This window comes from Dipodomys spectabilis, unplaced genomic scaffold (genome assembly GCF_019054845.1).
Source record: "Dipodomys spectabilis isolate Male_0828 unplaced genomic scaffold, ASM1905484v1 ptg000140l, whole genome shotgun sequence".
Taxonomy (NCBI): domain Eukaryota; kingdom Metazoa; phylum Chordata; class Mammalia; order Rodentia; family Heteromyidae; genus Dipodomys; species Dipodomys spectabilis.
The window spans coordinates 12,171,920-12,183,885 of record NW_024870817.1 but is presented as its reverse complement, the minus strand read 5'-3'; the positions used below and the strand labels follow the sequence as shown (position 1 = coordinate 12,183,885).

Sequence of the window (11,966 nt, the reverse complement as noted above, 5' to 3'; positions counted from 1 at the left end):
TTCAAGTATAAGACATTTCCATGCATATCTACAATGTGCATATTGAAATCAAGGAGCAGGCATCAACAAATTATTCCTAATTTTCATAGCACTTTCAATATTTTAACTGTATTAGCATGTCTTAGCAAATAGATGGAAATGTAAGAACTGAAAATGCAAGTAGTTCAGGTCTCTAATTAATCAACTGAATTAAACAACTAAATTAATCAATCCTTGAGCTACCTGAACTCATGGCTTATCATAATACCTTTCCACATTGAACAAATCTCTCATTGTCTTTTTAAAATTAACTTCAAAATAACAGCAGTCTAATATTAAATCTTACTTAAGCACTGCCATGATTTTATAAATTTTCATTTTATACCTATATATATATATTAACTCAAACTGAAAATCCCCCAAATACATGATCCATAATTCAGTCATTTTTCGTATTTCCCAGCATTGGGTATGGTATTTGGTATATAATAAATATTTGATGAATAACTGTTCACTAGTTGCATTTTACTTAAGACTTTACCAGGATTATTTATAGTGACCTTAATTTTAAGGATTAACTATAGTCTATACTTCCATTATTACTGAAGACTGGGTAAAAATTCAACCACCAGTTCTGCATGATGTATCAGAGGCTAAAGGAACAAGGTTTGCTTCAGTAATGTTGACAGCATTAGGCTCAGGAACTACTGAGGTAGCCTACTCTAGCCTAGTGCAAAAAATATTTGCTGCATTTTTATTGGCTACATAAAGAAAGGTTTTGTTTTTGTTTTTGTCGTTGTTGGTGACTTTTTCCCCCTTTGGTGATAGGAAAACCTCATAGAAGTTAAGATTTGGAAACAAAGGATTACCTGAAGTTGAAACTTGAGATGGAAGATTTTCACCTTTATCCCATTGTATAGTCTTCATCTTTTGCAACTGAGGTAAAATATTATGTCCTCTTTTGTTATTTCATTTTTAGTTTTTTTCTTTTTTTTTCTTTTTTCTTTTTTTTCTTTTTGTCGGTCATGGGGCCTGAACTCTGGGCCTGGGTGCTGTCCCTGAGCTGCTTTTGCTCAAGACTAGCACTCTGCCACTTGAGCCACAGCGTCACTTCCAGCTTTTTCTGCTTTTGTGGTGCTGAGGAATGGAACCCAGGGCCTCATTCACGCATGGCAAGTACTCTACCACTGAACCACCTTCCCAGCCCATTTTTAGTTATTTTTTTAAATATGTATTTTTGTCCTTGCTGTTACTTTCTTTGTAAATGCAAAATAACACCTAGTCACTTAGCAAGACTTCATACACAAAGCAAGGCACATTTTCTAAGAATTTGGGAGCAGGTTGGTGAGAACTAAAACTAAGAATACTTTACAATGAAGATTTTTCAGCTACAGAGAAAACTTGGTTGACCAAGCAACAAGAAAGAAAAGAATCAGTTATTTTAAAAGTTTATGTAAAGATTATAATAAAAGACCTTATGTAAGAACATACAATTATAAAAACAGAAATTTCTTTGTTGAGTTGTTTTAGTGTAGGTTTTCTTGTCCTTTCAGAATAGAAAATATTGGATATGAAAGCAATCATGTAATTGATCTAGTCCAACTCCTTTATAGATTTAGGTCAGTGACCCAAGACCGAGCTATAGTTCTAGTAATTTTTTATCCACTACAAGTATGACTATTTCAAAATAGTCATGTAAGTAGTTTGGTTATTTGCAAAATGTACTGCCTTGGCTCCATCACATTTTTTGAACTTACCCTAGAATGAAATACAAAATATTATTTGAATAAGAATATATATCTATTTCCGTAGTCTATATCAATTTACCATTTAGATTCAAGTGCCTTTAACCTTGCTTTCACTGCTTCCATTCCAGGTCATTGCTCAGGGTCTTGTAGAGTGTGCATTACCTGTATATTCTCTGGCGAAATCACTTTCCTCTTCTCTTCAATCCATCATGTTTCTCTCATACTGACTTTGAGATCTGAGAGTGAGAGTATTTTATTTCTTAAGTACATGAGCTCTGAACCCACAATGCCTGGTTAAAAAATTCACATCTACATTTGCTCACTGTAGGAACTTGAATCATTGCAACTCATTTTTCAAGACTTTCAGTTACACATATGCAAAACCAGAAGATGACTGATATTCCAGGAGGTTTGTAAGGATTAAACTCTTCAAGCAAGTGAACCTGAGGGAGATCATAATCATTTCTTGATTTTTTTATTTGTTGATAACTGGAATCAATATTGATAACTTGCCAAAGCAAAAAGATAGTCGTAAGGTACCATACAAAATTTGTTCATGATTATTTCAGATTCTTGTCCTGAAATCTTTTTATAATATGCTGTGCTATATTCTAATAATTCTGCATTCATTTAAAGTACCCATTTAGAATTTGTGAATTCTCTGTAAGTTTTTTAGAAAATAAAAAGCATTACTTTTTGTATTGTTTCAGTGCATTTCCTTAATAACAAGCTGTCCTTTATGTTACAAAGATCAAAACAACAGTAAAATAATTTTACAACTATTTAATTATTTTATTATAAAGATTTTTATCATGGACATGTAGTGTCAACCTTTATGCTTGACCCTGAGAAGTATGTTTTTATGGTTTTATCTTATGATGGAATAGTTAACATTGCCTTAAGTCTGTTGCCTCAAAATGAGGTAACACATTGACATTTCTGCTCTTAGGGCTTCAACTCAGAAGTTCAAGTGCTTGGCATCCACGAGATACAAGAATGTGAAAAGCACATTCTTGTTTTTATTATGACTAATTCTATTGCTTGAAAAAATCCTAAATATCTTTTAACTGGGGAATATATTACTTATTTTTATACCAGTTTATAAAAGCAGTCTAACAAACCAGCAGAAATGAACTATGGCTCTTTGTGAACATGGTTGATACCAACACTATCAAATGTAATCTGATTCCTCCCTTTATTTTCCAATAGAAAATTAGTCATTGTATTATTTATTCATAGTTGGGAGAGGCTACTCCAGAGTTTGTAAATCAGTATGGCACCTGATTTGGTCTCCTCACCTTAACTTTGCTCTGCTAGTTGGAGATTTTATACATGAACAAATGATAGGAATTCATTATAATTAAATAACAAAATGCTGAAATAAGGATACCGGTTGACCCACTGTAGCAATGAGATGTACAAGACACTATGTTGAAAATTAACTTTACAACTTGGAGTCAGGGAGGAGTTAGGGAGATGGGGAGGGAAGGGTTGGTAGGGGGGAAACAAAGGAGGAGGTAGCAATGTTCAATAGGAAATGTACTCATTAGCTTACTTATGTAACTGTAGCCCCTCTGTACAGCATTTTGACGATAAAAATATATATTATATAAAAATAATTTAAAAAGTATTTATCGAATGGAGTAAAATTAAGATTAAAAACGTATCAGTTTTCCTAAAAATTAATCAAGGGTAGCCATTCATTTATTCTATGTATGATTGTTGAAGGAAGACTTACTTTGTGCAAGGTCCTGTTGCAGAATAACTTCTCAATCTTTACTCTGTAATGTCGTTGCAAAACGTATGTGTTTAACCCAACTTATAACATATCTCATCATATGTACGTAATGAGTTTTCAAGGGACACAAAAGAAGAATATTTACCTAGGAAGATGGACAAGAATGGTTAGAAGAAGACAGTTCCTAGACATGATAAGCACTCTTCTTGATGAAACACTATAGAGAAAAACATAGCCAATTACAGAATTGAAATTGCTAGCTTTTAATATTGCATACTTTATAATATACAAAATATTTATAATAACAAAGTTTCAACATTTTAAAATGCAAGTTTGAGTTTAAAAATTTGTTTACATTTATAAATATACAATTATGCAGCTGTACACTAATTCATTCACTGAAATAATGTTAGCAGTGAAGAACTCAAATTATTTATTCTTTTGGAAAAAAATTATTTATTCTTTTGGCTAATTCAGTGGTCCAACAAAATGAACACCAAGAAAGTGGGACTTGAGAGATGAAATGAGGTCAAAGAGGGGTAGACATTGAAGAGTGGAAGGTGAAGAGAATGTAGTCATAATGATCAATGCATATCCTATAAAACTAAGAAAATTGAGTGGAAAGAGGGTTGGGAGGGATGCAGTGAATGACAAAAGGGATGACATTGATCAAGATGCATTGTATTAATAAACTGATTTGTTGAGTTTTCACTTACAACTACTGAAAGATGATAAAAGTCTAACTTAAAACTATTTTATTATATCACTTTTATTCATATAGTATAAGGACTATAGTTCGTTGTATACAGAAACACTACTAGGGAAACAAGAAATTGACTTTAACTTATATCATGTTTATTAAAAGGCTTCACTTTCAACCTATCATAATGATATACTTGAAATTACTTTTATAAATGTATTGATAAGATTTTGAGAAGTAGAAAACACAATAAAAGAATTATACTGCTTGTGTAAAAAATTGTAAGGGTTTGATAAGTGCATAATGCCATGTTAAAAAAAAATTACATCTCTTCCAAAGGTTTAGAAACCAGGATTTTTTGTCTTGATTTATTTGTTTTTCTCAGCACAACTTGAGAAGAAAATTATTGTACTAGTAAGTCCTCTCAATATAGTGATTCATTGAAAATATGAGAGAGGTAGAAATTATAGACCTGTACCCTAAAAATGAAATACATTTTTTGTATTATGACCAAGATAGCCTTAACATTCCCTTCAACATAATTTAATCTTACCCAGGCTCATATCTGACTGTAGGCCCAAGGTCTTCCCTATTTTAAAGCACTTACTTAAGAATACTTGTAGCCCGGCACCGATGGCTCATGCCTGTAATCCTAACCACTCAGGAGGCTGAGATATAAGAGTCATGGTTCAAAGGCAGCCCGGGCAGAAAAGTCCGTGACACTCTGATCTCCAATAAACCACTAGGAAACCGGAAGTGGTGCTGTGGCTCAAGAGGTAGAGCACTCGCCTTGAGCTGAAGAGCGCAGGGACAGTGTCCAGGCCCAGAGTTCACGAATTACGACCAAAAAAAAGGAATAGTTGTAATTTTTCCCCTTCCAATTTTGGATGTAAATCTTTTGCAAAGTTTCCTGTTACTTTTAGAATCCACAAATGCTTTTCTCAATGGACTGGAAGCAATCCTTTTGAAACATGTTCATTAAAGAAGATAGGTAGCATCCTTACACATTCTGCCCAGCCTTTGTGGGAGAGTCTTCATTGAATTTCAGTGGACATTTCGCTTCAAGTAGACAAACTATTTTCTTCATGAAGCTATGAGGGAAGTCACTTTACCTTTGGTTAAAAGTAGTTACCACATGCAAGTCACCTACCATCTATCCTTCCTTAGCCCCTGAATTACAATTATAAAACTCTTCAGTGCAATGGAACTAAAACTGAGTTTGACTCTCTCCTCCATTGCAATAGTATTGCATAAAAATTTCCTTCCTTATTAAACTCTGTGTGATACAATGTTTGCTTTGTAAACATTATATCATGTGATAGGTTTTATACAGCTGAGGTATACAGCTCATAAATATGATATTTTACCAAATTAAATAAGATCTTGTTTAGAAAAAAGTACTAGGGAATTATTCACCACAATCCATCTGAGAAAACACATTTTTATAATGAACTTAAATTTAAAAATCTATACCAGGACCAATCACAAATTTTTATATGTAGGGTGAATGGGTTTGTGTTTGTCCTTGACTATGTGACCCATCTATTTGTGTATACAGAAAACCTATCTCTCATGCATTTAGCACTGCTGTCAATAAGCCCAGAGATGCTGTATTTGAACTTTAAATTTCTCATGCAGAGAATCCAATAAATTCCTCCACAGATTCCCCTTGGCATCTAAGTAAATTCCTAGTGCCCTTTAAATTTTTATGGCTGTTTCTCCTCCTCTCACCCCAGAGGCAATGTTTCACTACTTTCACCATATCTACATGCCTTTTCCGGCTGGCTCCCCTTCCCATTACGAATGAACGTATAACTGCTAGACCTTGCTGCTATCCCTCTGGACCATCCCTTTCTGGCCCTTTCTCTGTTGAAAACTTCTGAAGCAATCTAATATTGCTCATAGTCTGCAATCAGTAAGAGATTCCAACTATTCTCAAAGATTATAATAAAAACATAATCAAATCTAAGCTAGTCTGTGCAATTCTGTATGCATATATAAATTTGTGAATGCATTCAATTGTTTTTCACAAGGTCATGTGAAGAAACAATCACAAATGGACTTTGGTTTTAAGACATTCCTGATTCCCTGATTTACAATAGTTTCAAGGATAGAGTGATTCTTACTTCAAAAGCTTACATTTTACTAATCTGTTTTCTTAAAATTAATGGGCATAACCATTCAAGAATGGGGAGTAGGAGAAGGGGTGAAATAGAGGTGAACTTCTTCTAATATGTCTATGGAAGTATTTTTTCCAGGCCCAGGACCTAGAACTCGTGACCTGGGCACTGTCCCTGAGATTATTTGCTTGAATCTAGTGCTCAACCATTTGAGTCATACATAGATCCACTTCCAGCTTTATTTGGTGGTTAATAGGAGATAAGAGTCTCATAGAAGTTGAGAGCTTGTGGCTCACACGTGTAATTCTACTATAATCCTAGCTACTGAGGAGTCTGAGATCTGAAAATCTCTGTTGGAAGCCAGCCCAAATAACAAAGTCAGAAAGACTCTTAACTCCAATTAACCACCAGAAAACCAGAAGTAGAGCTGTGGCTCAAAGTGAAAGAGTACTATCCTTGAACAAAAATGTTCAGGGACAGTGCCCAGGTCCTGAGTTCAAGTCTTATGACTGACCACCCCACCTCATCCTCTTCCCCCCCCCAAAAAACCCAAAAACAACAAAAAAATGAGTCTCATCAGAGACTATGCTTCCCAGGCTGGCTTTGAACTGTGATCTCAGATCAGCCTCCAGAGTAGCTAGGATTACCGGTATGAGCCCCTGTGTCATCTATGGCTTTTTTTTTTTCAGTGAAAATTTCTTGTACTACAGTGTAATCTAATTAAAAAAAGAAATAGTAAAATAATTGAAAAAGTGTTAGTTTTTTTTAAAATTACATTTTTTATGAGTTTTATTTTTTTGAAATCTATGTGAAAACTCCTGAAACATACTTCAAATCAACTACTGAAAATAGAAAAAGACAATATATTCAGTTAAATATATCCATTTGATAACCCAGACCTACAGTGAACACTAGTACAATAGATAATGACATATACTATGTCATAATTTGAAACACTAATGTAAACAAAGCTGAGAACAATCTTTAACTTTAATGATAAGTATGGATCACCCATCATTAATTCAGCTGGCTGGTACTTAGTGATGTGGAAGGTAAATGAAGTGATTGCATTGACATTTATTTAGTCACTATACTGTGTTTGTGTCAATAGTATATCTATGTAATATCAGTGATTGGTACATGGATCATTGAATCTTCAATTCTTGGAAAGTTAATTACTGTAATATATTAGTTATAATATAAGGCAAAAAGTCTTATATTAAAAAAATAATATACATTGCTTTGTAGCTGCTTTTACTTTTAAATAATTAAATTGCTGGTGATATACTTCTTTTACCTGAAGGGAGACATGTCCTGATGAACCAAGATATGCATTGAAAGGTAGCACTTTCAATGTGCACAGTTTTATTGCAAAACTATGTGTGTTTGAATGTTATATCTGTTTATGTTGGATTAAATTTCTAAATTCAGCAGCCTCTTTACTCTCTTTTGGTTCATATTCAACTGTCAAAAGTCACAGCTTTCACCAAAGCATTATAAATAACACAAAACAAATGTAAACGAAAGAGAAATAAGGATGACAATTTTCCAAGGTTTTTCATGGACAGGAGGGGAGGGCTAGGAAAAATATTTCTAGATCCAGGGTATTATATAACAGCAGCAAATTTTACAGATTTCTGATAAGTCTAATGTTTTCATTAATATTTTCTTATCTTAAAAAATAAAATGAGGGCTGAAAAGCTGGCTCAGTGGTAGAGTGCTTGCCTCGCATGCATGAAGCCCTAGGTTTGATTCCTCAGCACCACATAAGCAGAATAGGCTGGAAGTGGCGCTGTGACTCAAGTGGTAGAGCGCTTGCCCAGGCCCAGAGTTCAGCCATACAACCGACAAAAAGAAAAAAAAAAAAGAAAAGAAAAAAGAAAATGAAATGTGCCTTACAAATTTTTCTGAGTACCACAAAAATATGGCAGCCGTTAGATAGTGGAGCAAGAACCTTTATATGCACATCAAAATACATTTGCTTCTTCATAATAATGAGTTAGAGTTGAATTTCTCCCTCTAGTAGAACTTAACACTAATTTTGCCATTTACTTTGTAATAGGAATGTGATCAAACATATAAATGTATCTTTTATATGATTATCACTCAGGAATAGCTGTTGTTGAAAAATCTATGATGCCAGTGTATCTTTTATTACCTAGGCTCCTCTGTAACTGTGGAGAAACTTGAATAAATGTATTTGTTCTACAACTAGAAAATGAAGTTTTTATGACTAAAACTTTAATGAGATTTTTATTAAACATAATTCATTTTCAATTGCTCTTTACAGCAAAATTTAGCAAACTTAAACCTCTTTTTTCCTTTAGGATTTTTTTCAGTTTATTTTTGAAACTGTTCTGTGTTATGTAGCTAAGGATAAGGTAGAACTCACTATGAAGCCTACACTGACCTCAAATTTACATTTCTCTTGCTTCAGCCTGCTAAGTGCGAGAATTATATACATACACCACTACGTTCCTATTCCTATAGGATAGTCTTCACAACAGTTAGGGGATGAAAATATTTGAATGATTAAAATATGTTGTTCCATACATTTATAAAAACAAATATACCAAGCAATTATACAAATTGAAATTACCAAAGAATATTTTAGTTGCTTAGGTTAAATTGAAATTATACTTTAGTAAGTACAATTACAGCTTACAAATGATATTATGTAACTGAAGGCCATTCCATGATTTTCACCTACATTCTGCCTGTATTTTGCAATTAATGATTGCTTTTGTTCTAGAAACATTTACATTTCAAAACTCATCAAGCACTGTTAAGACTCTATGACTGTCTCACAAACCAACCATCCCAAGTAAATGATTTTACTAACACTATTTTATTAGTTCACAATTGTGTTCCAAAATGTCAGTCTTCAATGTGGAACACAGAAAAGTCTGAGTCATAGTTGAGCAACTTAAATGTATCATTATGTGGTTGTCATTGGTTATAAATGTTGGTTTTATTTCTAAAGTCTTCTCTTGTGGCCACTTCATGGGTTCAGCTTAAGTTTCTGAGTTCTAAGATCACATATTGTAAAGAGTCAACATAAGATTTGCAAGTGATTTAACAATCACCTGCATTCCCTATACTACTTTATAATGGGCCAAAGAAAATCATATGACCTATCCCAGAACAACATTGGAAGAGACAACATAAGAGTATGAGTATCAGGAGGTCTTGTCCTTTTTGCTTTCTTTCATTTTTAATAAGTTTTTTTTTTATTGTGAGAATACTGTACAGAGGGGTTACAGTTACATGAGCAAGGTAATGAGTACATTTCTTTGTCTCTTCCTTTGTTTTTTCCCTACCCTACCATCCCTTCCCTCCCATCTCCACAACTGGTTTATCTTCAGATCATATAAATCATTCACCTTTTACTTTTTGTTTTCTTTTACAAATAAAATTTATTTATAAAATATTAGATTACTATCAAGTAATACATTAGTAGTTATTTAATGAACTCTGTTGTTTAGTTCTTTACGTAATCACATGCTTTTACATAGTCCTATTATGACAGTCTCCTTAATTCTTGTGTCACACAAAGCAATTAAGATCTCGAGGTCTCATACTTTTGATGTAAGAATATGTGGCATAGCTGTTGTTTGCAATATGAGAGTTCCTACATACTTGATTGTAGAGGTCCTTATTTAAATTTCTCTTTTAAACTATGTCTTTCCTAATTGCAATTCAAATATTGTATAAAAGAATATAAGATTCTAAATTTCATACTAGAGATATAGTTGTGAATGATGAAAATTTCTTTAGAGTTGTAAAATAATTAAAACTACTTCTCTAAATTGATTTTGAGAGTACAGATATGATGAATATTTTTACCAAAGCAAATTATAATTGAGTTACATTAAGGTATCAGTATAATATGAATGACATTTGAAAGTAGTGATAGTGGGCTCTATACACTTTTTGTTTATGATCTTGTACTTTGTAAAAACTTTTCAAATTATTCTCTGCCATGTATAAAAGTTGCTTAGATACCTGTTATTTTTATTTTCACATCAGTACACTGATTAATTTTTAAATTTGTCTACCAAATACTTATGTTTTTATGAACAAATTTGTTGGTTCCCAAATCCATTTAAAATAGACTATAAAACATAAGCATAAATTAAATGCTTATTCTACATAACTGGTTATATATATCACTTTCTATGATCTCCTCATAGTCACGAAGCCATATTTTACACATTGCCTCCCCTATTACCCTCCACTACATATTTAGTAATCTTGCTAAAGTCTTTACCAAGCCTTCTAACTTTTCACCATTTTCCCCCATATCCTGTTTTTTTATTTGAATTTGCTTTTGTTGTTGTTGATACTGAGTGTTGAGTTCTCAGCTTGGTGCTAAAGGCATTCTACTCCTAGAGCCACTCTGCCAGTCACTTCTTTTATCCTTTTACATTTCAAACATTTCTTTTGTAAGACTTTATTTCGAGACCACTCCCTTCAAATTTCTTTTGAGTTGTCCAGCACCTCGTTTTCTATATCAAAATGATCATCGACAGAACTGAATGGAACTAATATCCTCAAGTAGTTCCAAAAGTGTCTATCTATCTATCATTTCTCTTACATAAATAAGTTAATTTGCATATATTTGAAATTCATTTAATAGAAAGTAATGCTAGATAGGGATTACTTTAGAGTAAAAATAGTTCATAAATTTTAGTCTTGCAAACATTAAAATGTTATTGTGAGTTATAATAGTAATGTTGTTGGAGATCATGAAATCAAAAACTTTACTAAACATTGTGTTCAGTTATGAGAATATGGCCAATTTAATATTCATCATATACATTACAAGTCACTTTATTATCCATATTAAATAATAGTGATTTCAGATTTATTTTTAAATTTAATTTTATTGTAAAGGTGATATACAGAGGGGTTACAGTTATATAAGAAATAAGTATATTTCTTGTAAAACATTGCTACCCAGTCTCTCTTTTTCTCCTTTATTTTATTTTTTATTATTATCTTTAAGTTGTTTCTGAAAGGGTTGCACTTACCAAAGCAGTTTATGAATGCAGAGCATTTTATGCAGTGTCTCCCCATTCAACTTTCTCCACCCACTTAGGCCCTCCCTTTTCCTTACTTTCCTTAATTTATAGCATGTACAATGAATTCTTGACTGCATTCTCTCCCTTTTTCCTCCTTTGTTGTTTGTCTAACCCTCTCTTGGCCTCACCTGCCCCCATTGTAAGTTCCCATTTCCCAGTGTTTATTTTGTTAGGCTTTGACTTAGTCTTTCTAAGGAATTACACTATTTGATCTCTTCATAAATTCTGCCATATTTCAGTTAATTCATTTTTAATCATTTGCAATTGCTCAAACATTTATATTTATAGATTTATAGGCACATTCTAGTTAACACTAATGAGGGAAATCATGCAACCTTTGTTTGTCTGGGTCTGACTTACTTCACTTATTAGAATTTTTCCAAGTATTTCTATTTCCTTACTAATGGTACAATATCATTCTTTCTGATATATAAATATATATGTATATATACATATATGTATATACAGATATATACATATATATACACACATATATATACAACCTGCATGTATATATATATATAGATATATAGATATATACAACCTACATATATATATATATATGTAGGTTGTGGGGCCTGAACTCTGGGTCTGGGC

At 32.7% G+C, this 11,966-nt stretch overlaps 1 non-coding gene across 1 annotated transcript; it reads left to right on the top strand.

Annotated features, from left to right (window-relative positions):
• Positions 1 to 592: 592 nt before the first annotated feature.
• LOC122117397 lies at positions 593 to 712 on the top strand. The gene has a single exon (XR_006149144.1). It is a non-coding gene; the product is annotated as a small nucleolar RNA SNORA66 (small nucleolar RNA).
• The last annotated feature ends 11,254 nt before the right edge of the window (positions 713 to 11,966 follow it).